The 24,840-nt window shown below is 40.3% G+C and overlaps 1 long non-coding RNA gene across 1 annotated transcript; it reads left to right on the forward strand.

Annotated features, from left to right (window-relative positions):
- Positions 1-1,650: 1,650 nt before the first annotated feature.
- Positions 1,651-17,706, forward strand: LOC144629986 (uncharacterized). The gene is made up of 3 exons (XR_013566441.1): positions 1,651-1,846; positions 2,588-2,632; positions 17,387-17,706. It is a non-coding gene; the product is annotated as an uncharacterized LOC144629986 (long non-coding RNA).
- The last annotated feature ends 7,134 nt before the right edge of the window (positions 17,707-24,840 follow it).

Below are 24,840 nucleotides of genomic sequence, written 5' to 3' on the forward strand. Positions count from 1 at the left end.
TGACAAACAAATCAAAACTGGTAAAATCCAATGATGGTCAAATCAAAACTATTTGAATTCAATGACGAACAAGTTAAACTGGGAAATCCATTGACAACCAAATCAAAACAGATAATACTCCAATGACAAGCAACTCAAAACAGATAAAAATCCAGTGACGAACAAATCAAAACAGGTAAGAATCCAATGAAGAAAGAAAAATCCATTAAAGAATAATAAAACCTAAGAACATCCATTGACATACGAAACAAAATGTTCAATGTATATCTAACGACGAAAGAATTTAAAAACGGGGAAAATCTAACAGGGAGAAAAATAAACAGACGGAAACCAACGTTACAGTATTAGTTGAACGTTCCTATGTGTCGTCAATGAAATAGAAAAAGGTCTAATCACATCACAGTCTACAAACACATATACCACGTAGGAGCGAGTTTAAAGAATATTTCAAAATGCAACCTTTTATTTTGCAAACACATTACAAACATTACATTACATGGTCAGTACGCCAGACGTTTTTGAAAGACGCAAATCAAACAACGTAATTTATAGAAACGACGTTTAAAATACAATGCTATAATTTGGCCGATTTTTAAATGACGCAAGTCAAATCACGTGACTGGAAGAAACAAGGTCTACATAACCATGCTAAAATAAAACAAACAGGTCAGTCGAGTTTAGACTCTTAAGCTGCCTTAAATTTCTACCAAAACAGTAGCAGGCATTTATTTAAGCAACTATTCCCCATCAAAACTACAAAGCAAAGAAATCTTTTTTTTTTTCAGGAGAAAATGTTTACAGGTAAACGATGTGTCAGACTTTTCCTGCTCCTGGTTGTAATTTCTTCTCTCATTGAGGACAGTGAAGAAATTACGGGAGTATTGATTTTTCGATCTCCAAGATTTCCAACAAAACACTCAAGCGGGCGAAACCATTGCCGTCGACGCTGCCGAAGACACAGGGAAAGGGAAAAGACTCGCTCTTTTCAGCAGTTAATGAGGTAAATTTCATTCCATTATCTTATCTTTATTTTGCAATGCATTACAGTCAAATTTTTGGTATTCAATGAACTTAAGTTTAACCCACTTCGAACATTTACGCTTTTCAACGTATTTTATAAAAAAGGAGCTTGGCAAATTAATTAAATTTGACAAACCAACGCGTTCAGTTACCAAAACCAGAAATCGGCCATGCAGGAGGCAAGCCTTTTTGCATTATCTCTTTTCCCTGTGCGTTTCTGAAAGGGTGTTTAAAGAATGCACTGTTTATTTGTGGCTCTTTTTGACACATAAAATAAATTTTGCAGTAAAGTATTTGCTAAGCGTGGTTCAATGTAAGTGGTTTCGATAACAACCGGTAGATGGCGAAACAATACCAAAACCAAATTCAGATTCAATATCATAAGCTTCATGCCGGACATACTTGCATTTGCTTTCGAGAGAACTAGCTATTACTCGGAAAAGATTTGGTACACACATTAGTGGTTATTCTAGAAAAGAGTAGGACGCGCCGCGACACAAGCACAAGCGCAAAGATAACAGCTCTTATTTCTCCGTGAAAACATGGATAGTAAAAGGACTGGATAGGAAACTAGTGATCACGTGGGGTGTTTCCGGTTCGCTGATTGGCTGACCTCTGGTTCAAGATGGCTGCAACATGGTGGAAATTTGTGACGTGAAGAGATGGCGAAAGTATAGCGTAAGTATAGCAAAATTATAAGGATTCGTGTCCAACTTTTGTTGATTTTGCTTGTTTTAGCGCTTTTTTATTTGCAAGTTATAATGTTTTCTTTATCTTTTGTTTTACGGCGATTTCAAACCGGCCAAGCCACACGTGAATCTTCAAGGTAAGCACTTGATGTTGTTGTTTACTTTTATTTTGCCTTGTTTCTGAGAAAATCGCGTCACAGAATAAGGTCTTTTAGGTTCAAAAAAGGAGGAAATGTTGTATATTTTGTGACGCATTTATCTGTATGTTTTTCAGGTAACTGCTAGTCAATTTCTAGATTACTTGAAAGAATTTGCGTGAAATTGTGGCTTGAGCTTAATTAAACGACCTTTTGTTGCGAATTAAGACAACACGATAAACTTTTTTCGTGATTAATTTACGTCGTAGCGTAGATGTGCGCTATGCGTGCTCAATTCAGGCAGTTCACAATAAGCGAGGCTAAATCAGAGAATATTTACTTGATATATTAGTAGAAAAATAATATTGAGCTTGTTTACATGATATATTTTGACAGTTGTTGTGTGGAAGTAATAAAAACATTGCCATTGGTCAGTTAGACATGGGTAAGAGCAAGCTGGGCAGAGTTAGGAAGTATTCCAACCGGATATATCAGCAACCTTCTGAATCTGCTTCTCATGATACTGCTACTGCCACTGCTATGTTTCTTTGTTGATTGTATAGTGAAGGACTGTTTCCAGGGCTGTGGGATGCCACCATTATAATTATTAAAACCTGTAAGTTTCCAAACTTTCAGGTTTTAATATTCCAAATTTTAGTTTTAAGTAAAGGATGCAAATTACACCAGCAACAAACTGTTGAATTTATTATCACTTTGTATTATCATTTGTATCTTATGCAGAATTGAATTGTGCAGTCTGTTTTGGTAATGATGGGGACTTGAAAGGTATTTTATTCCATTTCATTTATATTCTTCTTACAGTAACTGTTACTGCCGTTACGTTACATTGCGACTCGAGAAAGACACGCGTGATGTCACGCACGCAATGGCACTATCCCACGGTGCATTGCGACCGAGGAGTAAACCATGTGCTCGAGGAAAAGTTGAACATCTTACGGTGAAATTGTGTTGGAGCATAGTTTTCTACGGTTTATCGTGTTTTACAGCCGTTTACAGAGGACACAAACGTAAGTTCTAGTCTACCCTTATCTTCGCTAGACATTTCTTTTATTTGTTGTAGTTTATTTTTCGTTTTAGTTTTCGAAACCGTACAAACCGTACAAAACGTACAAGTCAAATCGTACAAGTCTATCGCACAAGTTGTATCGTTCAAACCGCACAAGCTGTTATTTACTATACATCTCTTCGTACAAGTATAAAGGCCAAGTAGAGTACAAGTAGCGTCGAGATACAAGTATTAACTGTTGTACAAGCACAAGCTTATTTGCCATCGCTTAATTATCGTTCTCATCGTAAGCTTTGGTTATGGTCATCGAATTGTCAATTATGTACGCGTCTTCGAACTGTGTCCATGTGAGTAAATCATAAAATTTGTACTGTGTCGTTTGTTGACTCCGAATCGCTTTATGCGCTCACATTTCGTTTCGAAAAGTTTATGGTTCACCGGATATTGGATTTGTGAAACATTTTACGTCTGTTGTTTGTAATTTGGAGTTGAATCGTAAAGAGAACGACCGAAGGATTAAATTAGCGTCCAGTCCACCATGAGCCAAGAACCCGCCGAGGAGGGCGTTGAATTGGAAAACGGTCCTGAAGAACCCCTGGCTCCACGGCAGCGAAAACTAACAGAAAAGGGACAAGAACAGAAAGTACGGCAACTGAAAAATGATCAAACTGCTAAACTCACTGCCGTTTCAAAACAAAGGAATGCTCTTACGGGCCTTATGGAAAGCGAGAATAATCTGCATTTAGTCAAATCAGAACTTGATGTACTGAACACATTATTTAGAGATTACCAAGAAGCTTACAACCTTCACTATCGCGAGTTAACCTCTGAAGAGGATCAAGACAAGGAACTAGATCGTTATGAAATTAAAGAGAAGTCGCTGTTAGAATTCCGAAAGCAAGTATTAGAATGGATCAATGTGGCCGAACATCGGTTAGCGGAAGAACTCGATCTGATCTCAAGCTCATACAAATCATCCCATGCTAGTGGTCAATCAAAGAAATCCGGAGCCAGCTCCACCGCATCGGCACGTGCAAAAGAGAAACTCAGACTAGCTGAGTTACAAGCTGAAAGAGAATTGTTGGAACGCAAACAAGCACTACGAGCTGCAGATGAAGCTTTGAGCCTTGAAACCGAAATAGCGAAAGCCCAGGCTAGGGAAAGGGTGTATGCTAGTTTAGAAGAAGGTCAGAGTAACCCGGATAAAAAGAGTACTGTTCCCGACAACAAGCAAGATCAACCAAAGTTCATGTCTTCAACGCCTGCAGCTCAGCTCAACCCTGTCACCCCAGCGTTTCATCCCAATAGTCTGGCCAGTTCCGAGTTCCCGTCTCCACCTTTACCTCAAGAAAAGTCTTTTGAAGTAGTGATGGCCATGCAGCGACAGCAAAACGAACAAATGATTGCAACCCATCAGCAGTTAGCTGCAGCAATGACTTTGCCTCAACCTGAAGTACACAAGTTCAAGGGGGATCCCATCAAATATGGAACGTTTATTATTGCATTCCAAACGCGAATAGAGTCTAGAACACTGAATGCAGCAGATCGCTTGTATTACTTGGATCAGCATCTCGAAGGGGAACCGCGAGAGCTTATCGGTGGCTGTTTACATATGGATCCTGCCGAAGGATATAAGGAAGCAAGACGGTTGCTTGAGAAAGAGTATGGGGATCCGTTTAAGGTTTCAATGGCCTATGTGAACAAAGCCCTTAAGTGGTCTCCAATTCAGCCAGATGATGCACCGGCCCTGAAGCGTTTCTCACTCTTCCTAGTCAAGTGTAAGAATGCTATGGTGAGCGTGTCCCACATGAACCAGCTAAATCATTCCACAAACATGCAGACCATTGTCAGAAAGCTTCCCTTCCACCTTCAAGCAAGGTGGCGTGATCGTGCTGCTAAGTTGAAAGAGAAAGGACAGATAGCGAACTTTAAGGACCTTGCTGAGTTTGTGGTATCTGCAGCTGAATCAGCCAATGACCCTATTTTTGGTGTGCAGGCCCTAAGTGGCAGTCAAGAGAAACGCAGGGATAATGGGAGAAGAGACCACAAGAAAAGGCCCCCACCACCAAACCAAACAAGCAGCAGTTTTGCTACCAGCGTCACTCCTCCTGTTAGCTCAGATGCTGTCAAGAACGGGAGCCGAAACAACATCACAAAAACCTGCCTATTCTGCAACAAGGCCCATGATTTAGACGATTGTGTGGAGTTTATCAAGAAGACGATGGATGAAAGAAAATCGTTCCTTAAAGAAAGAAGGTTATGCTTTGCTTGTTACGAAACTGATCATGTATCAAAGGGCTGTGTGAAGAGGCGCACCTGTCAGAAGTGCAAGAAACGGCATCCAACAGCAATGCACATCGATGGCTTTACATTGTATAAGGAAAACACTGACAACCAAGCCCAAATTACCGATGCACAAGCTCAAACTACCGGCATACCGACTGTATCAGTAAGCAATGGGCGAATCGATCTTTCTAAAACTGCGTGTAGTGCAACGAACAGTAGGGAGTCCGTAGTGTTGCATGCCATCCTTCCAGTTAGAGTAAAACAGAAAGGCAGCGATGAGTCAGTTATTACATATGCATTTTTCGACAATGGCAGTGCTGGCTGTTTTGCGACTGAGAGTATTAGGAGACAACTTGGAGTGGAAGGTGTTAGGACTGTGCTACGTCTTGCGACTATGCATGGAGAGAGCCAAATAGAAAGTACTGTTATGGACAGTCTTGTTGTTACCAGTTCGAATGGTGATAATCCCATCGAGCTACCTCGCACGTACACAAGAGATGAAATCCCAGCCGATCATCACCAAATTCCAACGCCTAATCTCATAAGCCACTGGGCACATCTCTCAGAGGTTGCTAGAAAAATTCCCGAGCTTGAGCCCCATTTGGAAATTGGATTGCTCATTGGCAGCAACTGCCCAGCTGCCTTGGAACCGCTAGAATGGTACCCTGCCAAGGTGATGGCCCATTCGCTCTCCGTCTTCGCCATGGCTGGACAGTTAATGGACCTTTACGAACTGAGACCAATCAAGACAGCAAGAAGATAACTGCGAATCGAATTACCGTGAGGGAAGTGGAAACGCAAAGGGAGATCATGGCTCCAAAGACATTGCTCAGAATGTTCGAGATGGACTTCAATGATCATACAGTGAGCAAAGTACCGGACGAGCGCGGGCTCTCTCAAGAAGACAGAAAGTTTCTGAATATGGCCAAAAAGGAGACAAAGGTTGTTAATGGCCATTACCAGATCCCTCTCCCTTTCCGACGGAATGATGTCATCATGCCAAACAACAAGGAGCAGGTTACCAAAAGAGCTAACTGGCAAAAGAAAAAGATGCTAAAGGATTCTAAGTATTGCTCTGACTATGTTACCTTTGTCAACGATGTCATCGCCAAAGGATATGCGCAAAAGGTCCCAAGTGAATCACTCATACCGAAGTCAGGAAAGGTGTGGTACCTACCTCACCATGGGGTCTATCATCCGAAGAAACCAGAGAAAATACGCGTTGTATTTGACTGTAGTGCAAAGTTCCAAGGAGTGTCTCTCAATGACTGTTTACTTCAAGGCCCGGATCTTACAAACTCTCTCGTGGGAGTGTTAACCAGATTTCGTGAAGACCCTGTCGCCTTTATGGGAGATGTGGAATCGATGTTCCACCAAGTCACGGTGCCTCCTGAACAGTATGACTACCTTCGTTTCCTCTGGTGGCCAGATGGTAATCTAGATGCTGAGTTAGAAGAGTATCAAATGGTCGTGCATTTATTTGGGGCAGTCTCCTCACCGAGCATCGCTAACTTCGCCCTTAAGCAAACTGCAAGCGATAACGAAGAAGAGCATGGTACTTTAGTTGCTGACACACTACGCAAGAACTTCTACGTGGACGATTGTTTACGTTCTGTCAGCTCAGAAGATGCTGCAGTGGAGCTGATTGAAGGGCTGTGTCAATCTTGCCAGAAGGGTGGATTCCACCTCACCAAGTTCACTTGCAATCATCGCTCAGTCTTACTGCGTATACCAGAAGGCGAGTGGTCAAAAGAAGTCAAATCCATAGCTCTTGACTGTGACAATCTTCCTGTTGAGCGCGCCTTAGGGGTGCAATGGTGTGTACAGTCAGACACCTTTGGATTTCGAATCATCGTTAACAGCAAACCGCTCACAAGACGGGGAATCCTATCTACTGTGTCATCAATTTACGACCCACTGGGCTTCGTTGCTCCATTCACTTTGTTAGCAAAGAAGTTGTTGCAAGATTTATACCGTAACAAGGATCTTGACTGGGATGACAATATTCCGGAGGACTGCCGCACTCAGTGGGCAAGATGGTGTACAGAGCTTCCATTGCTAGAGCAATTTCATGTTGATCGTTGCCACAAGCCACCAGATTTTGGTCCAATCGTTTCCAGACAGCTTCACTTGTTTTCTGATGCCAGCACGATGGGTTATGGATGCGCTGCCTACTTGCGTCTACAAGACAATGCAGAGCGCGTCCATTGTTCCTTCCTAATGGGCAAGGCCCGGCTTGCACCTATTAAGGCTGTGACAGTCCCACGGTTAGAACTAACCGCTGCAACCGTTTCTGTCCGTGTGGGACAAATGCTATTTGAAGAGTTAGAGGTCAAGCCTGACATTACCGTTTATCACACCGACTCTACCACAGTTCTTCGCTACATTGGAAATGAGCAGAAGAGATTTCAAGTATTCGTTGCAAATCGTGTGCAGCTGATCAGAGACTTCACGAGTCCTGCCCAATGGAGATACATTGATACCAGCAGTAATCCAGCAGACGATGCCTCAAGGGGGTTATCCGGTGCCGCACTTCTCCAGCAGCAACGTTGGATAAAGGGTCCACAATTCTTATGGAAACCGGAAACGGAGTGGCCAGAGCAGCCCTTTCCTGTTGGTGAAGTTCTGGACAACGATCCCGAGGTCAGAAAAGTTGTTTCTGCTGGTACCATGGTAACAGATAACTCAGCTGCTACAGTCAACAAGTTGATCGAATACCACTCAAGCTGGTATCGCCTGAAATTGGCAGTGGCTGTGTTTCTTAGAATCAAGACCATGTTACAAAAGCAAAGGAAGGTTGAAAGGCTTACTAGTCCTGTGTCAGATCCGGACCGCTGTCCAGCCACGAACACAAAGACATCAGGAGCCAAAACGAAAGGAGTGCTTCGTCATTGTATGCCACTTACAGTGCAAGAGCTTGAAGAGGCCGAGGTTGCCATCCTCCGCTTCGTACAGTTGCAGTATTTCAGTAAGGAGTTTGATGCTCTCAGGGAAGTTAGCAGCAACGACGACAGAGACCAACGGGGTCGGGCAAAGCAAAAGAAAATGGTGTTGAAGAAGACAAGTTCTTTAACTCGTCTGGATCCCTTTGTCCATGAAGAGCTTCTACGTGTTGGTGGCCGTCTCAGCCGGGCTAATGATCTCTCTGAAGAAACAAGGCATCCTGTCATCCTGCCTCGCAAGAGCCATGTTACGAATCTGATCATCCAGCATCTCCATGAACGCCTAGCACACGCAGGCCGCGGCCATACACTTGCTAAATTGAGGGAAAAGTACTGGATTCCTGGTGCCAATGCTGCCGTTCGTCACATAATCGCAAACTGTGTGACCTGTCGCCGTTACCGTGCCCCTGTCGTCGAACAGAAGATGGCTGACTTGCCAAAGGACAGAGTAACTTCAGCTCCCCCGTTCACGTACACTGGCGTGGATTACTTCGGCCCATACGTGATTAAGGAAGGCCGAAAGGAACTTAAACGCTATGGATGCCTTTTCACATGTTTGGCAAGTAGAGCAGTTCATATTGAAACTGCCAACTCTCTCGAATCAGACTCATTCATTCAAGCACTGAGACGGTTTATTGCTTATCGTGGACCCGTCCGAGAGATTCGCAGCGACAACGGCTCGAATTTTGTAGGCGCCACTAATGAGTTGCAACAAGCAATTAATGAGATGGACAATGACCAAATCAGAAGCAGGCTGCGCCAAGAGGGCACAGAATGGATTTTTAACCCGCCAAGCGCCAGTCACATGGGTGGCATCTGGGAAAGGCAAATCCGTACCACCCGCAAGGTACTCACCGTCCTGCTGCACGAGCATGGCACCCGTCTCGATGACGAGTCCTTCAGGACCTTGCTTTGTGAAGTTCAGGCCATCATAAACTCCAGACCCCTAACGTTCGCATCAAGTGATCCTGACGACTTCAACCCTTTGAGCCCTAGCAATATTCTAACGATGAAGACAAGTGTCATACTTCCTCCACCAGGAGTCTTTCAGCGCGCAGATGTCTACCTGAGGCGACGCTGGCGAAGGGTACAATACTTAGCAAACCTGTTCTGGACTCGTTGGAAGAGAGAGTACCTCCTGACACTCCAACAACGCCCAAAGTGGAACAGCCCAAGGCGAAACTTAGCCGTCGGTGATGTTGTTCTTGTAAAGGACGACAACTCCCCCAGAAACATTTGGCCCATGGGTCGAGTGATCAAGACGGAACCGGACAAGAATGGGTTTGTGCGCAGTGTCCAGCTGAAGACCCAAACCTCAGAACTACGCCGTCCAGTTGACAAGGTTTTCCTCTTGCTAGCCAAGGAGGAGCATGAACCCGGAGATGAGTAAGGAAATGGAACACTTCAAAGAACTGAACTGAGAATCACTTTTAGTGAAAGTTATTAAGGACTTGTCTCGTTAGTTTTTTATTTTATTTTTTCTTGAACATTGGACTTGACATGTTAAGCGTCGCTTAAGGGGTCGGGAATGTTACTGCCGTTACGTTACATTGCGACTCGAGAAAGACACGCGTGATGTCACGCACGCAATGGCACTATCCCACGGTGCATTGCGACCGAGGAGTAAACCATGTGCTCGAGGAAAAGTTGAACATCTTACGGTGAAATTGTGTTGGAGCATAGTTTTCTACGGTTTATCGTGTTTTACAGCCGTTTACAGAGGACACAAACGTAAGTTCTAGTCTACCCTTATCTTCGCTAGACATTTCTTTTATTTATTGTAGTTTATTTTTCGTTTTAGTTTTCGAAACCGTACAAACCGTACAAAACGTACAAGTCAAATCGTACAAGTCTATCGCACAAGTTGTATCGTTCAAACCGCACAAGCTGTTATTAACTGCGCTGCGCAGTTCTTGCTCTGCACGGGGTTTATTAACTGCGCTGCGCAGTTCTTGCTCTGCACGGGGTTTATTATTATTTTTCGTTTTGTCGGTGACCTGTCCCAAACCTCCACTCGGTCAAGCTTCATGTCACGCGATGTTTAGAAGCTATAAATCAGTAACAAATGGAAAAATTTTCTAATTTTTGTCTTTACAAAGAATGTTTTGTGTGAGACATTCGACTTTAAAGCATTTGACTCATGGAAAATACTAAATTTCCACGCTTTCAAAGAGAAATATAATTCAGTGGGCCAGAATCTGTAAATAAATGCCATTACGTTGGTGTCAAAGAATGTGCTGACATGACAAGTTTCACTTTCGATCGGCTAGACCTCGAGTCACGTAATGTTTTAAAGCTATTATAAGCTACCTTTCAAATCTTTGCGAATCCTTTGGTCTTTACTAAACAAATTTATTGCGTAATCTATTTTTGTGGTTACCAAGGTAACCATTATGCTACCATCTGGTTAAGTAAGTGTAAGTGTAAGTGTAAGTGTAAGTGTAAGTGTAAGTGTAAGTGTAAGTGTAAGTGTAAGTGTAAGTAAGATTTTCCGAAGCACGAAGTAAGAACGAGAGCGTACCGAAACGGCACGAGGATTTCTCAAGTTCTCCTGGTAGTTTTTTACGATTACAATACTATTCTTTAGAAGGATACGGTGATGAATTGTTAGGATTTAGTTAAATATGAGGATTCCGATAAAAAAGCCACTTTCACAATCATTATGGCGCGTTCGAACTGTCCACGATCGACAATCGACTGATTTGATGAACCGCTGGCTGAACGTAGTTGGAACATGATGCTTGACATGTGTGTATGGACGAACGTAGTTAGAATATGATGATTCCCACGTGCATATGGCCGAACGTAGTTGGAATATGATGATTCGCACGTGCATATGGCCGAACGTAGTTGGAATATGATCCTTCGCACGTGGGTATTGCTTCGAAGTGAGACTTTCCGAAGCACGAAGGAAGAACGAAAGCGTACCTGAAGCGGCACGAGTATTTAACTATTAACTTCTGGCCATGCCTAAAACTCTTTCCCGTACTGCCCTTTAAATATCGTTTCTTCAGGAGCGATGGCTAAAATAATTACCAACAAGCAGCTATTTCAAAAACAAATAGTGTTTCGTTTCCAGATTGCGGTAGGGTGAGAATAGCGTAATCTTGAGCTTTACATCAAGGAGATAAATGTTGTTCGACATGGCATTTGCACAGCTTGCTATACGAAACTGTCCATAAGAAAACTTGAGAAAGCTCTCGTAGTGTTTAATATTATTCTGAAACGGAAGTAAATTTCCACCAACCAGTGTCTGCAAGCGCAAAGAAAAACGGGATGACTTGGCGTATCTCGTGTTTGCTCGCACGGTAGAGCTTAAGTGCGCTACAAAGAGAAGTGCATATTTGCAGGTGAGTTACAAAGTTAATTTCACTTCATGTAACAGAGGAATGTATAAATGTGGGAGATTGCCCTATTCTATTTGTACAGGAAAATTCACGGCATCTTCGACGTCACAAACAGCGCGAATACACGCAAAATTGCGTGAGTTCTCGCGTGGATGTACCCGGAATTGCGTGATCAGTGTCACGTGCGTCGCAAAAACATTCGAGTCTGCACGGAAAGTTGAGAACGAAAAAGAAGACAGTCAAGTTCTGTTCAAAGTTTAAATTTTGTATGGACAGTATCGTATAGTAAGGTGGCAACTGCCGTGTCGAACTAAATTCGCCTCCTTCGTTGATGTAACGCTCAACACTAACTACCGTTGCAACTGCTGGAGCAGATTTCTGAGATTAAATTAACGATATAAACATTATTTGGATTATTCAAAGCCATCGAGGTCTGATCGAAACTCCACAGCGTGCAGCGCGGATCGAGCAAAATACAATCCTGATATGACTATATATAACATAAAACTTTCTTTAAACTTGAATTTTGCTTAACAGTAAAAATCCCGGTTAAAAATCTGTGTATGGTAGTTTTTTACATTAATTTGCCCTGGTTGTTTACGTGTCTTTGTAAAGTGACAACAGGCATTTGATTTTGAAGAAATGGCTTCGAAACAGTGTGCTTATCTCTGTTCTTGTCGACCAGGGTTTTTGTTTGTCTTGAATTTGGCATTTATTTGATTTGAGCATGTGATCAACTCAGAGAAGTATATACCTTAAGCTTTTTGTCAAAAGGTGATAATTTCATCTACGATTAAAGTGTTGTTTTGCATTTTATCAGAGATCAGTAGTCACAAAACACTTTATTTATGGAACTGATTTATTTTAGGATTGTTTGTTTCAAAAAATAAACCATTTAAATTAATTGCATTACTCTGATCTTGCATTTTACTCTTGTGGTCTGATGTTTCCCCACACTGATAGGAATATATTTAAATATTTTCTGTACGTAACTTATTTTTTCATTCATGTAACATTCAAAGTTATGCTATCAGGTGCCATTTTTAAGCAAAAAAGTGTCCGTCAGAAATAAAAAAAATCATTTCAATTTTCACTGGATGAGTAAAAACGGTAAAGGCAAGCTCCCTTCACTTAACTTAATTTGGAGAGAAAGACACATGCTATTTCTATAAAGAGAAATATTTATGTGTTACTTGGACTCTTGAAAGCCAAACTGCAGCAGGACGTAGTTTATGTCTCCTTTACATGAAATGGACAGTAGGTGTTAAATGGGAATTTAAGTTACTCCTGAATATGAAGTTCTTCTTTTCATTCTTCACTCGTGCATAACCTCGGCAAATTCAACATACACTCGGACCTTCTCCAAATTAAAGTAAACCCCAAACCCACCTCTCCTTAACATTACGCTATTCTCACCCTTCCGCAATCTGGAAACGAAACGCTATTTCTTTTTGAAATAGCTGCTTGTTCGTTCTGAACTTTTCGTGCCGACTCGAATGTTTTCGCGATTCACGTGACACTGATCACGCAACTCCGGATACGTCCACGCGAGAACCCACGCAATTTTGCGTGTATTCGGGCGGCTTGTGACGTCGAAGATGCCGTGAATTTTCCTATACACATTTATACATTAATCTGTTACATGAATTGAAAAAACTTTGTAACTCTCCTGCATATATGCCCTTCTCTTCAATCAACTTGCCCGTTTTCGGGGCACGCTAGCCCTTCCGTGCGAGCAAACACGGCGGATATGCCATGTCATCACGCTTTTGTTTGCGTTGCAAACACTCTGATTGGTGGAAGTTTTCTTCCGTTTCAGAATATAGCTAGAATGTTTACTTTACAATTAAACGCTAAAAGAGCTTACTCTAATTTTTTTTTTCAATACATCGCTTTAATCAAACCTAAAACCATTGCAGTCGTCGGATATTTGTATTTGTAAGGAATCTCAATATTTTTTGGTCTTGCTGATGATTATCTTTCCGATATTTGAAGAACATGCTTTCACGAAATTAATTGCCTTCGGTCAAACTTATTTACTTTGTGGTTGCGAGCGTTCTCCTGATTGGATAGTAGCCTCCACTGTGTAAATAGTTCACCTCGAAATGTATTCTTCGTCCGATCGCTACAAATTTTGGTAGAATGCGTGACAAGGTTATTACCCAATCCCCCTGCAAATTTGAATGTGGCCTACACGACAAGAAGGAAGTAAGATCTTGATCGTCAACTGCGAAATACAACCGATGAATCGATCAAAATCGAGGTAAGAGTTGTGTACTACGTACAGTACGAACGTACATGGTCTGAAATGCAGTGAAATGTTATTTATATTTATATTGCTTGGAATCAATACCTGAATTTATCTCTGAGTATAAGGAGATCGTTATATTTTACAGAAAAGGGTCAGCCCGTTGCCTTTATTAAATATGTTTCCCCCCTTATTAGGACCAGAGGTAAACCAAAAACACATTTAGACCCGCCAGCATCAATATATGTTATTTGTTTTGCAAGAAAGCCTACGAGAACTACGTTCACCAAAAATCTCTCAGAAAATCTTTAACAAATTTTTGTCGAACTGATTTCTTGTAAAATAATTGATAAAGGCGGGAGTGGGGGGGGGGGGGGGGACTAGTTTCATCATTACTACACTATGAACATTCCAGAACCATTTTAGCTATTCACTATTTCCTCAATTCGACTGTAAACACAAGTCTGTTAAAATATCGGTAACCACATGACCTCTTAGAGGGCTGTTATTTGGCTGTGTCATTGAAAGGATTTTAGAGATATGAAGAAATATTCCCTTCACAAACATGCCCTGTACTGCTTACGTCATTCGGTATGCTAGGGAAATACCCTCTGTGCTTAAAACAGCTTCAGCGTCCGCACGTGGGAATTCGGCCAGAATTTGCATATAGGAAAAATTATTAATCGCGGCTGGAACAAGTCAACCATGAAATGTCACGCAAAGTTTGTCAGTCGCTGCATTTTTACAACCGCCTATTGTAATACGAAAACCAAAAGAGGGGCAAAAATAATACTAACAGTACAGAAACATTGTCATTGGGCCAGTTTTCAAAGAGAAATATAATTCAGCGGGCCAGAATCTGTAAATAAATGTCATTATGTTGGTGTCAAAGAATGTACTGACATGACAAGTTTCACTTTCGATCGGCTCGAGTTATCTAATTTTTCAAAGCTTTCCAGCCTCCTTTGAAATCTTTGCAAATCCTTTGGTCTTTACTTAAAAAATTCAGTGTGAAGTATTTTGAAGCGTTTGAATCAAAGAAAATACTAAAATTTGATGCTTTAAAAGAAAAATTCGTTTTAGCAGGCAAGAATTTACATTTATTTACATTACGTCTGTGTCCTGGAATGTGCTGGCGTTAGCAAATTTCTACTTTCACAAGGCACCGATCGGCAAGAATCACGCAATGCTCTGAAGGCTTAACTGCTACAAATGGAAACTAACCTAGCATGTTAAGTGTAAAATGTTCGACTTTTTAGCTTTACGTATTTTTGGAGCTGTGTCATCTAGAGGATTTCTGAAATCTGAAGGAAGACCACTGAGACAAACATGCCCTGACTTGCAAGGTTGACGTCATTAGTAAAAAAATTCCCCGGGGAATTCCCATTCAGCAAAAAGCAGCTCTAGTGTTCTTCTTAAATTTGATTTAATTATTTGCTCCAATATTCCATTTTCGGAGCGAGTTATTCAATCTTTAAACGGAAATGCAATACAACATTGGATGCTGATTTAAAAGATTTGTTGGTTTCACGGATCAGGATCGTGGGAAATAAATATGGCCAGCGTTAGCATATAAGAAAAATAATAAATTGCGGATGGAACTAGACAACCATGAAATGTCACACAAGGTGTTTTCTAACCATTTTGTTTGTCAGTCGCAACATTGTTTGACGCAGGTAAAGGGGATAATGGGGGGGGGGGGTGCATTTTTGTTCCCCTAAAGCGGTCACGTGACCAGCGCAGTTTTAAGCTCTAAGAGCTCTTGTTATTTTTCGTTTTGTCGGTGACCTGTCCCAAACCTCCACTCGGTCGTGCTTAACGTCACGCGATGTTTAGAAGCTACAAATCAGTAACAAATGGAAAAAATTTCTTTTTTTTTGTCTTAACAAAAAATGTTTAGTGTGAAATATACAATTTTGAAGCGTTTGACTCGTGGAAAATACTAAATTTCCACGCTTTCAAAGAGAAATATAATTCAGTGGGCCAGAATCTGTAAATAAATGCCATTACGTTGGTGTCAAAGAATGTGCTGACATGACAAGTTTCACTTTCGATCGGCTAGACCTCGAGTCACGTAATGTTTTAAAGCTATTATAAGCTACCTTTCAAATCTTTGCGAATCCTTTGGTCTTTATTAAACAAATTTATTGCGTAATCTATTTTTTGGCTGTGTCATTGAAAGGATTTTAGAGATATGAAGAAAAATTCCCTTCACAAACATGCCCTGTACCGCTGACGTCATTCGGTATGCTGGGGAAATACCTTCTGTGATAAAAACAGCTTCAGCGTCCGCGCGTGGGAATTCGGCCAGAATTTGCATATAGGAAAAATTATTAATCGCGGCTGGAACAAGTCAACCATGAAATGTCACACAAAGTTTGTCAGACGCTGCATTTTTACAACCGCCTATTGTAATACGAAAACCGAAACAGGGTCAAATAAATTTTGAACTGTTGAAGAGGTTCAAAAATAGTACTAACTTTATAGAAACTGCGAAACATTGTCATTGGGCCAGTTTTTAGTTTTATGTAAATAAGGAATACTGTCGAAATTCTCGCGGATACTTACGTTCCTGGTGTGAAGCCAGACGTTCTTATGAACTGATCTTGCAGACCCAGGGGCAGTAGTTGTAAACTTTCGCCCGAAAAATCCCGTCGTCCCGATAAGCGATTTTTTGGTTTCACGGATCAGGGTCGTGGGAATTAAATTTGGCCAGCATATAGCATTAGCATATAAGAAAAATATTTAATTGCGGATGGAACTAGTCAACCATGAAACGTCACACAAGGTGTTTTCTTACCATTTTGTTTGTCAGTCGCAACATTATGAGACGCAGGCAAAGGGGATAAGGGGGGGGGGGGGTGCATTTTTTGTTCCCCCCACATGGCTCCCCTAAAGTGCTCACGAGACCAGCGCAGTTGTAAGCTCTAAGAGCTCTTGTTTACTATACATCTCTTCGTACAAGTATAAAGGCCAAGTAGAGTACAAGTAGCGTCGAGATACAAGTATTAACTGTTGTACAAGCACAAGCTTATTTGCCATCGCTTAATTATCGTTCTCATCGTAAGCTTTGGTTATGGTCATCGAATTGTCAATTATGTACGCGTCTTCGAACTGTGTCCATGTGAGTAAAGCATAAAATTTGTACTGTGTCGTTTGTTGACTCCGAATCGCTTTATGCGCTCACAGTATCTGCAATTGATTTTAATGTTAGAGCTAGTTGTGAAGACTCTAGTTTACTACTGTGACTTGTTTTGTCTTGGGTAAGTTGCTGTGCGAGATTTTTATATTTATTATTTATTGTCCAACGCACCAACAGGACAGCGAACTGATCGGCCAAACATGGGTCAAGCCCATGAGGGTCCAGACAGACTGATTAAGTAACCAGATGCAGGGGGGTGTGTGTGACCAGTGAGATGTTATTATTATTATTATTATTATTATTATTATTATTATTATTATTATTATTATTATTATTATTATTGTTATTAGTAATTTAATTATTTTAATAGTGTTTAATGGTTGCCTTAATTTTTCACCTAGTATTTCTTACTATATAATTGCATGTTTTGGAGGGAAAGTTTTTGCGAGGCTTAGCTAACTGAATCTTCTGAATATTTCAGTTAATATTAGGATAATTGAGGTTAATTGAAATAACTTTAGGCTTATGTCTCCTATTTTTTATTTCAGGTGCCTGTGGGGGCAAACCTCGAAGATATTACTATATTACTTAGAAGATGGCTGTAAAATTTCTTAGATGTGAATCTTATAAGTAGTTGCTATTCTGTTTTTCGTTTCTTTCAATTATATATATCCCATTGTTTTCTTTCTGCTGTTATCTGGGATGTCTAATATATGACATTATTATTCAACAAATGCGTGCACTGCTCATATATGGTCAAAATGTTAACGTTATCTGTCATCCGTACATAACAGATATCCTGCGATATACGTAGGTTGCAAAGATTCGTCCCAAATCTTGTAAAGCGTTACCTAATCACAGTTTTTCTATCTGCAAAATCTGTTTCGTTGACAATTTGTTGAATACTTAAACACTTATCCTGCTCAATCTTGCACAATATAGTCTGATTTTAGCCAACTCGGCCTATGGCCTTGTCGCTAAGTATCAGGCGATAGGTATTCCGCGCGATTTCGCAGGATAAGTAGCAGTAGTGCATATTTCTTGTATGATGCTCTCTTTGTTTTCAGTATTTTAAATAAAATGGAATTTGATGCCAACTTCTATATGCTTTGTATTAGCTTTTGTGTGCTGCTTGTAAAGCTAGCGATCTTAGTTCATTCAAGTTGGGCAACCAAATGCTTAGCTTTAATACATTGCTTGACAAGTGAGTCAAGATCGGGAGGGCCATGATGAGCCCTTTTAAATGACGCTGACTGCCTAAAGATGAAGTTGAAAGCCAGTGGCAGATCTAGAGGTGCTCAAAGGGGGGGGGGGGGGGGTGGTGCAGTGAAGGTGCATTTTTTTTTGCTCAAATATTGGGGTCAGGGGAGGGGGGTTTCACCCTTTGGGTCTTTTTTGGTCAGTGATTTACTATAAAAAGACAAAAGACATGTTCGATGCAGCATTGGTGTACATTGACAAATATGGCAGAAGATCAAATGAAAACAAGGGGGCCGGATCCTTGCAGACCAGGGCTTTGATGATTACTTCTTTCATGACTCACTGACCCAGCTATTTTGAAGCCTCTATGAGAAGACATTTCAGTGAGAACAACATTAAACTAGGTTTGCTTATTGCAAATTTTCAGGCAGATGCAGGAAAAAGAAGGGGATTCCCCAGGTCATGACCTGTAAACTTTTGACCACAAGACTATTAAATTAGTGTTTTTTTTTTGCTCGCCGTACTTTGCGCCGCTTCCCAACTAACTGAACGCCTGGAACAGGCTAGTTTATACTGAGTTGGAGTACATAAGTGCTTTTCTGATGCTATCTTTCCCGTGTAAATCAACAGTGGGTGCTGAGCCGCTCTGAGCACACTCTCACACGAAATCGACAAAAAGCTTCTGAAGATTACTGTCTTATTAAGTAAGAAGAGATAAGGAATATAAAGACCATGTTAGTTTCAAGCTGGAGGCGAACTATCGATCACTTGGTGCAGTAATTCACTGTTGGACATTCGAGTGCTGATACGAAACTTGCCAGGTGAAGGAACGGACGGATTGGTTTTCATATGATGTTCTGACATTTGAACCTTTTGTGTTAGTTTTCATTTGCACCACTATACTTACCTTCACGTTTTTTTAATCAGCCTACAGTGTGATAAAACTTTCTCCACTTAGTACGCTTAAACGCTTTCATTTTCATGCATCTTCAGACTCGCTAGAACCGTTTGCATCCAGCTCAATTAACTCCTTTCGCAGCGCTTTCTTCTGAAATCGACTCGATTCAACTCTCGAAAGTGACTTTTTAATAATGGCGATACCTTCAATTTCAGGTCCGTCCCCCTCACCAAAGAATTCAGATATCTCCATCTTATCTTCAATTTATTTTGTCATAAACCTTCTTTGGTTTGGGCCTTGCTGAGGCCTCAGCAACTTTTACCTTTGCGAGTTACAAAATGGCGACGGGCGACAGGTAGATTTTCCGCGCTTTTGTTCGCAGGTTTTGTGACGTCACGAATTTCCACTGTGTTGCGACCATCACGTCAGCAAGTTTCCTATCCAGTCCTTTTACTATCCATGGTGAAAACGGCTTCGACTCAAGCAAAAGTACACGCGCACTGCATTTTGTCCTTTTTGCGTGATCGCGCTTGTGCTTGCGCTTGTGCTTGCGTCGCTAGTGAAAACCAGGGGGTGCTGATACCTTTTTAGTGAACGTGTCGCTGCAACATTTTCCCGCTACATTTTCATGTTGTGTCTTTGTAACCGCTACATGTCCCTGCAACACGTCGTTTCGTGTGTTAGAACCTAAAGTTAGCAACCACAACGGCTGAGTGGACGACAACGTCGCCCAAAACATGGTGAACATTTACAATTATCTTGATCTATCCAGCGGATCTATTGGTGTCAGAACTTCTGAGAAGTGTTATACCATGACATATTGAGCAATTAGTTTGTTAAAGGTTTGTCGCTGACTGTGTTTTGATGTTAATTTTCAATTGAAAATTACCTCAAAACACAGTCAGCGACAAACCTTTTTTTCAATTTTAGAACTAATAAATTTGTGATCCGCTTTTCCGTCCCATTTCCAAAACAGCTATTCTCCGTATAATAAATGTGATCTGTTTTTTCTGTTAATGTCCATTTTAAGAGTTTGGTAGCGCATCAAGACAATATCGCTTTGTCGACGTTTTCCCGTACTTTTTCACCTGTCCGCTTGACAATGTTTTAATACTGTAAGAAAAATAAGAATAATGAGCGCTTTGGTTAAAGGGAATATAAAAATTTCCAATTTTACGTTCAAGACTGAAGAGATACCTCTCTACTAATTATTTACCTCACTGCATGCTTGCTACGGTTCTCATGAAAACGAACATTTAATCTTTGCGTGTTTATGACACTAATCGCACATAATTTGTACACCAAAATAATTTTCTTCAAACTCTTATTGCAATCAGCTAAAACTAAGCATTATACTCTTCACTGTTATAAGAGCTTAAAAAAAGTAAATTATGAAAGTTTTGAAAGCTGACAAAAATCCCTTTATTCTTTTTCAAGTTTTATTAATAATTGTAACTGAAGCACTTAATCCCTTTTAAACTCACTTAAAACCTGTTAGACACGAAAATATTCGTGTCCTAAATGAAGTTTCTTTCATATTTAAAACAATGACAGGTACTACAGTTGCTGTCTGGACATTCAACTACAATTGTCAATTTGGCTAATAGAATTTCGTAAAACTGCTGTTTTCTAGTACAATAAGTAAACCATCAGCTGGAGATTGTCTTCATATTACACAAAAGCAATAGAACAGCCCTTTTATGGTTTTCAGCTTAAAAAGCCACGCAAGATATTGGAAGAGCACGTGAAAAAAACATTAAATTACAAGCAGAAGGTTTTAGAACTTTTCTGTTGTTCCTTCAACATCCTGCGTTACTGATTACGCCGCTTAACCATACGCACGGATAGGAATGATTTATTGCTAAAATAAACTGCGTTTGATTAAACTGTTTATTGGAATATTAAACGAAATCATGCTCGATATTCATATCAAATTTATACAAACATTAGGTGTAACATTTTTTTTTCACCTTTAGGGGCCATAAAAATCAAGTTCCGTAGGATTCCGTTAGTTACAGGGGTTCTAGTTCTGAACATTGCAGGACGGACAGTCGATTGGAGGGTGGGAGGGAGAGACATTGCAGGACGGATGGACGGATGGACGGCTGGAAGGGTGGAAGGAGGGAAGGGTGGGAAGGGAGCGAGAGAGGGAGGAGGGAGCGTGGAAATAAGGGAGAGAGGGAAGGAGGGAGCGAACAACGGACAGACCAAAGGGCAGATTGGTGTGTTTGGAACAACCTTTTAAAATTATCCTTTTCACAATCATTGTCAAAAGTCGTTGGCCCACCCACCCCATCCCCCCGTTTCAGTGCTGGATAGCACAATGTGCCCAAACTCCTCGTGCAGTGCGTTTCAGTTTGTGAGCAAAAGTAGGCAGCAATTGAGACATTATTTTTTTGCATGCTACGCAACGTTGCAAAGGGAGAGAGGGGAAAATTACTTAATTTATTCATGATTCAAGTACGAAAAACAGCAACTGCGCCAACTGCGTGAAATTATTCTCTGAATTATACTTGTTTGTGATGATGTTGATGTTTCCTCTTTCTTTCATTCGTGCTTTTTTCTGCTGACGTTAAGTAACTTCAAGCGCAAGATTAATAAATGTTAAAATAAGCACGGCTATCCCTGTTTCAGTCGTCTCTTCCAAGTGTTAACATTAAAGCAATAAAGAACTTCAAAGGCTTCAAAAGCCATCAAACCTTATACAGGCCACGAGTTTTCAAACCATTGAATCAATTTTATCACTTCGTGAGGTTTTTTAGCACACGTATAAAATGTCTAGTGCTTGCTTATTGTGGCCTAAACTTTAATTTCCGAGAGAAACCATTAAAGTGCTAAAATAAATTCAGTTTGATTGACAGTGAGGCAGGGTGCTCACCAGCTGTTAAACCAATAAGCCAATCAGCGTCAAGTCAGTAATGAATCATCGCAACTGGTCACGAAAAGTACGACTGCACCACAGTGACAGCCGAGAACTGTAATAATGTTAAATAACAAGGTATTGATGAGACTAATGGTTTTTTGCGGCAACAGAAAAGAAACGACGGTCTCGAAAAAGCTTCGTGAGCTTTATGCTATATGCAGTACGTCACTAATGACAATAAAAAGCGTCATTATGACAACTATCAATAACATAACAGAATTACGAAACAGGCGGCCAAAAACACAACATTTTTAATGAAATAATGGCTTCAATAAGATGAGATTCTGACAGGTTTTTAAAGAGGTATTTGTATAAATTATTTATAACACGAGAGAAGCACAAATTTATTAAGTACAGAGTGTACAGATGACCGCCATGCCACATTCGAAATTCAGTATTCTATGCACGTAACTCATTGCGAAACCGTGCAAAATCAATTCGAATTAACAACATGATTATAGAAAAGCAAATTCACGGCCGGAAATGATCGTTCGAATAGATAGAAATGTCATTTGTTTAACTTTCAGTTTTATGAACAATGACTTGAAAATTTTGTTGATAGAGAAAGATCTAGATCGAAATAAAGGCAAGGCCGAGTGATTGAAACTTTTTGCTAAAGCATAACAGCTTCCCTCCTAGTTTAAAAAAAAACATTCATCTCATATATGGAACATTTCGAAAACTAGCCCATAGGTTTGTAGCTAGGTTTAGCTGTGAGAATGAAACAATCTTCTCCAATTTATTATAAGCTCTAGACTATATGGTGATTTTCTGTATTCAATGCTATTTATATATGTCGGCTGACCCCTATTTGAAGGCTGTGTTTTATGTTTCAATTCACAATTCAGACACGCTTACAATCCCGGGGCCCGTTTCTCGAAAGCCTCGGAAACTTTTCGGCCAGGGGTGCGGTTGGGCTAAGCCATTTTTAAGTATCTGTATCTTAAAAACCGGAGAAGTGTATAGGCCTGAAACTTTGTATGAAGGGAACTTCGGTTCATACTAAACATATGTGAATAAAACAGCTCTGTTATCGTAAGGTTCGGAATTTTGCTGTGGCTTTCCGGGTGCGAAAACTTTTTGCTACCCACGAGAAACGGGCCCATACACGACTTAAATTTAACGCACGTTTATTTTTTTTCAATTCAGGCACCTTGCCATTATTTTACACACAAAATCCGATTTATATATGCCCAAACAAAATATAAGCCTTGAGCTTATGTATTCTTACGTCTGGCCATTAGTAACTCATTGTTTCTATGTCCACTATCACGTTTTGCGGTGGACAAACACGCTGGCCTGACTGACTGGGAGATCTTTACGAGATATCTTTAAGACTTGTGGTTTTAACCACTTCTACATTTTACCATAAAAGGCACAGTAGATAAGTTGCGTGCACAAAAACTTACTCCTCTTAGGTCCTTACAAGGTATAAAAAATTTTGTGTTTAACGTACGCGCGAACATTAAGACAAGTGGTAAATATAAGGAGGTATATCAATTTTCATATTTTACATATCAATAAAATTAAAGGTGGATATAACTTATGACTTATTACCTTTCAGCGAAGTTAGTTTACTTTTGGGCTTTGCAGTACATAACCACACTTTCAGTTTCAAATAGTATGTTTCGTTAATCAAGCGTGCGAATTTGGGCGCTGGCTGGAATTTTCTTGTTAATTGCATTAATAATTTGCTTTTCAATCATTTCTTCGTAGTGTAGAACCTAAATATTAGTTTCCTAAAGTCGCGAGAATAAGAGAGAGGACGAAAATTAAGATCTGCGGAAAGGATTTAGACTTTTTATGGTGCTTTAAGACGGTATAAAGACTTAATTTGGCAGCACAGCTAAATACTCCATCGCAAAGCTATTACGCCACTTTCGCGCCACTTTCGCGCCAAACTTACGTCAATCATAAGTTTGGCAGAGTTTTTTGTGTTTTTTGTTCTGAGTAACATGCAAATTAAAACATGACAACATGTAGACAAACCTGCCGGTAAATTTACAAACGAAACTAAAACATTCAATGCGGAGAATTGGATTAACTCGACAGTTTTCGCAGCAAATTTTCTTCAGCTAGGCAGGCAGGGAAGAAAAGAAATGAAAGCACCGACTACGGGAAATTATGTGTCTTGATATGCCACCAAATGCACAGACCTAGAATTAAAGGAAATATAGCAAACCACTGGCGAGAATTAGTACCGCGAAACTGAAGGGAAAAATACTTGAAAAATCTACATGTTTCTTTTAAAGAAGCCGAAAAGCTGGATAAAATAAATTTGAGAAAATGAAAACTTTTATTGATTTAACTTAATTGCAAAAAGCTGTGACGGGGGTTCACGCGCGAAATGCACCGACAATTATGAATTAAGACTTGTTTTTTCACTTTCTGCGTTTAACAAGTAAAACGTGTCAAATAGTAAAAGTTTAATATTATTTCCTGCGTTCCTTGTTAGCAGCTCCAACTGACAATGTGTTAACTTCAGTCAACTTCGCCGCTACTCTTGAAGTGTGTGGTACATTAATAACAACGCTTGAAAACTGTGAAAACGAGGAGAAAAGTGGCTTAGAAATGTGTTATCTCTTGGGAGGTGTAAAGTGTTCTTCAGCTGCTTCTTTTTGGCACAACAGCGACAAGTGAAAACAGTTTTTTCAAGTTTTATCAATGTGTACTGCGAATAAAAAACAAATCGATCAAACTTTTTAACCAGTCGCTTAGAAACCATCGTGTTATTTTGGCACCCAAACCATGTTTGAGGCGATGTTTTATTAATATATCTATATAGAAAGAAAAACAAGTCTTTAATACCTCTTATGGAACGGGAAATTATTACGGATACAACCCCAAACCGGGCAATTCTGTTTTCATATCACCTAATTGACGCCATTCCGATAACTTTCATTTCCCAAAACGTGGAAAAAAATATTTAATTAAAAAAATGCAAAAGAAACATTTTCGCTAGAAGAAACAATTTCACGATT

This window comes from Oculina patagonica, chromosome 11 (genome assembly GCF_052425735.1).
Source record: "Oculina patagonica isolate OP01 chromosome 11, crgOcupat, whole genome shotgun sequence".
Lineage (NCBI taxonomy): Eukaryota > Metazoa > Cnidaria > Anthozoa > Scleractinia > Oculinidae > Oculina > Oculina patagonica.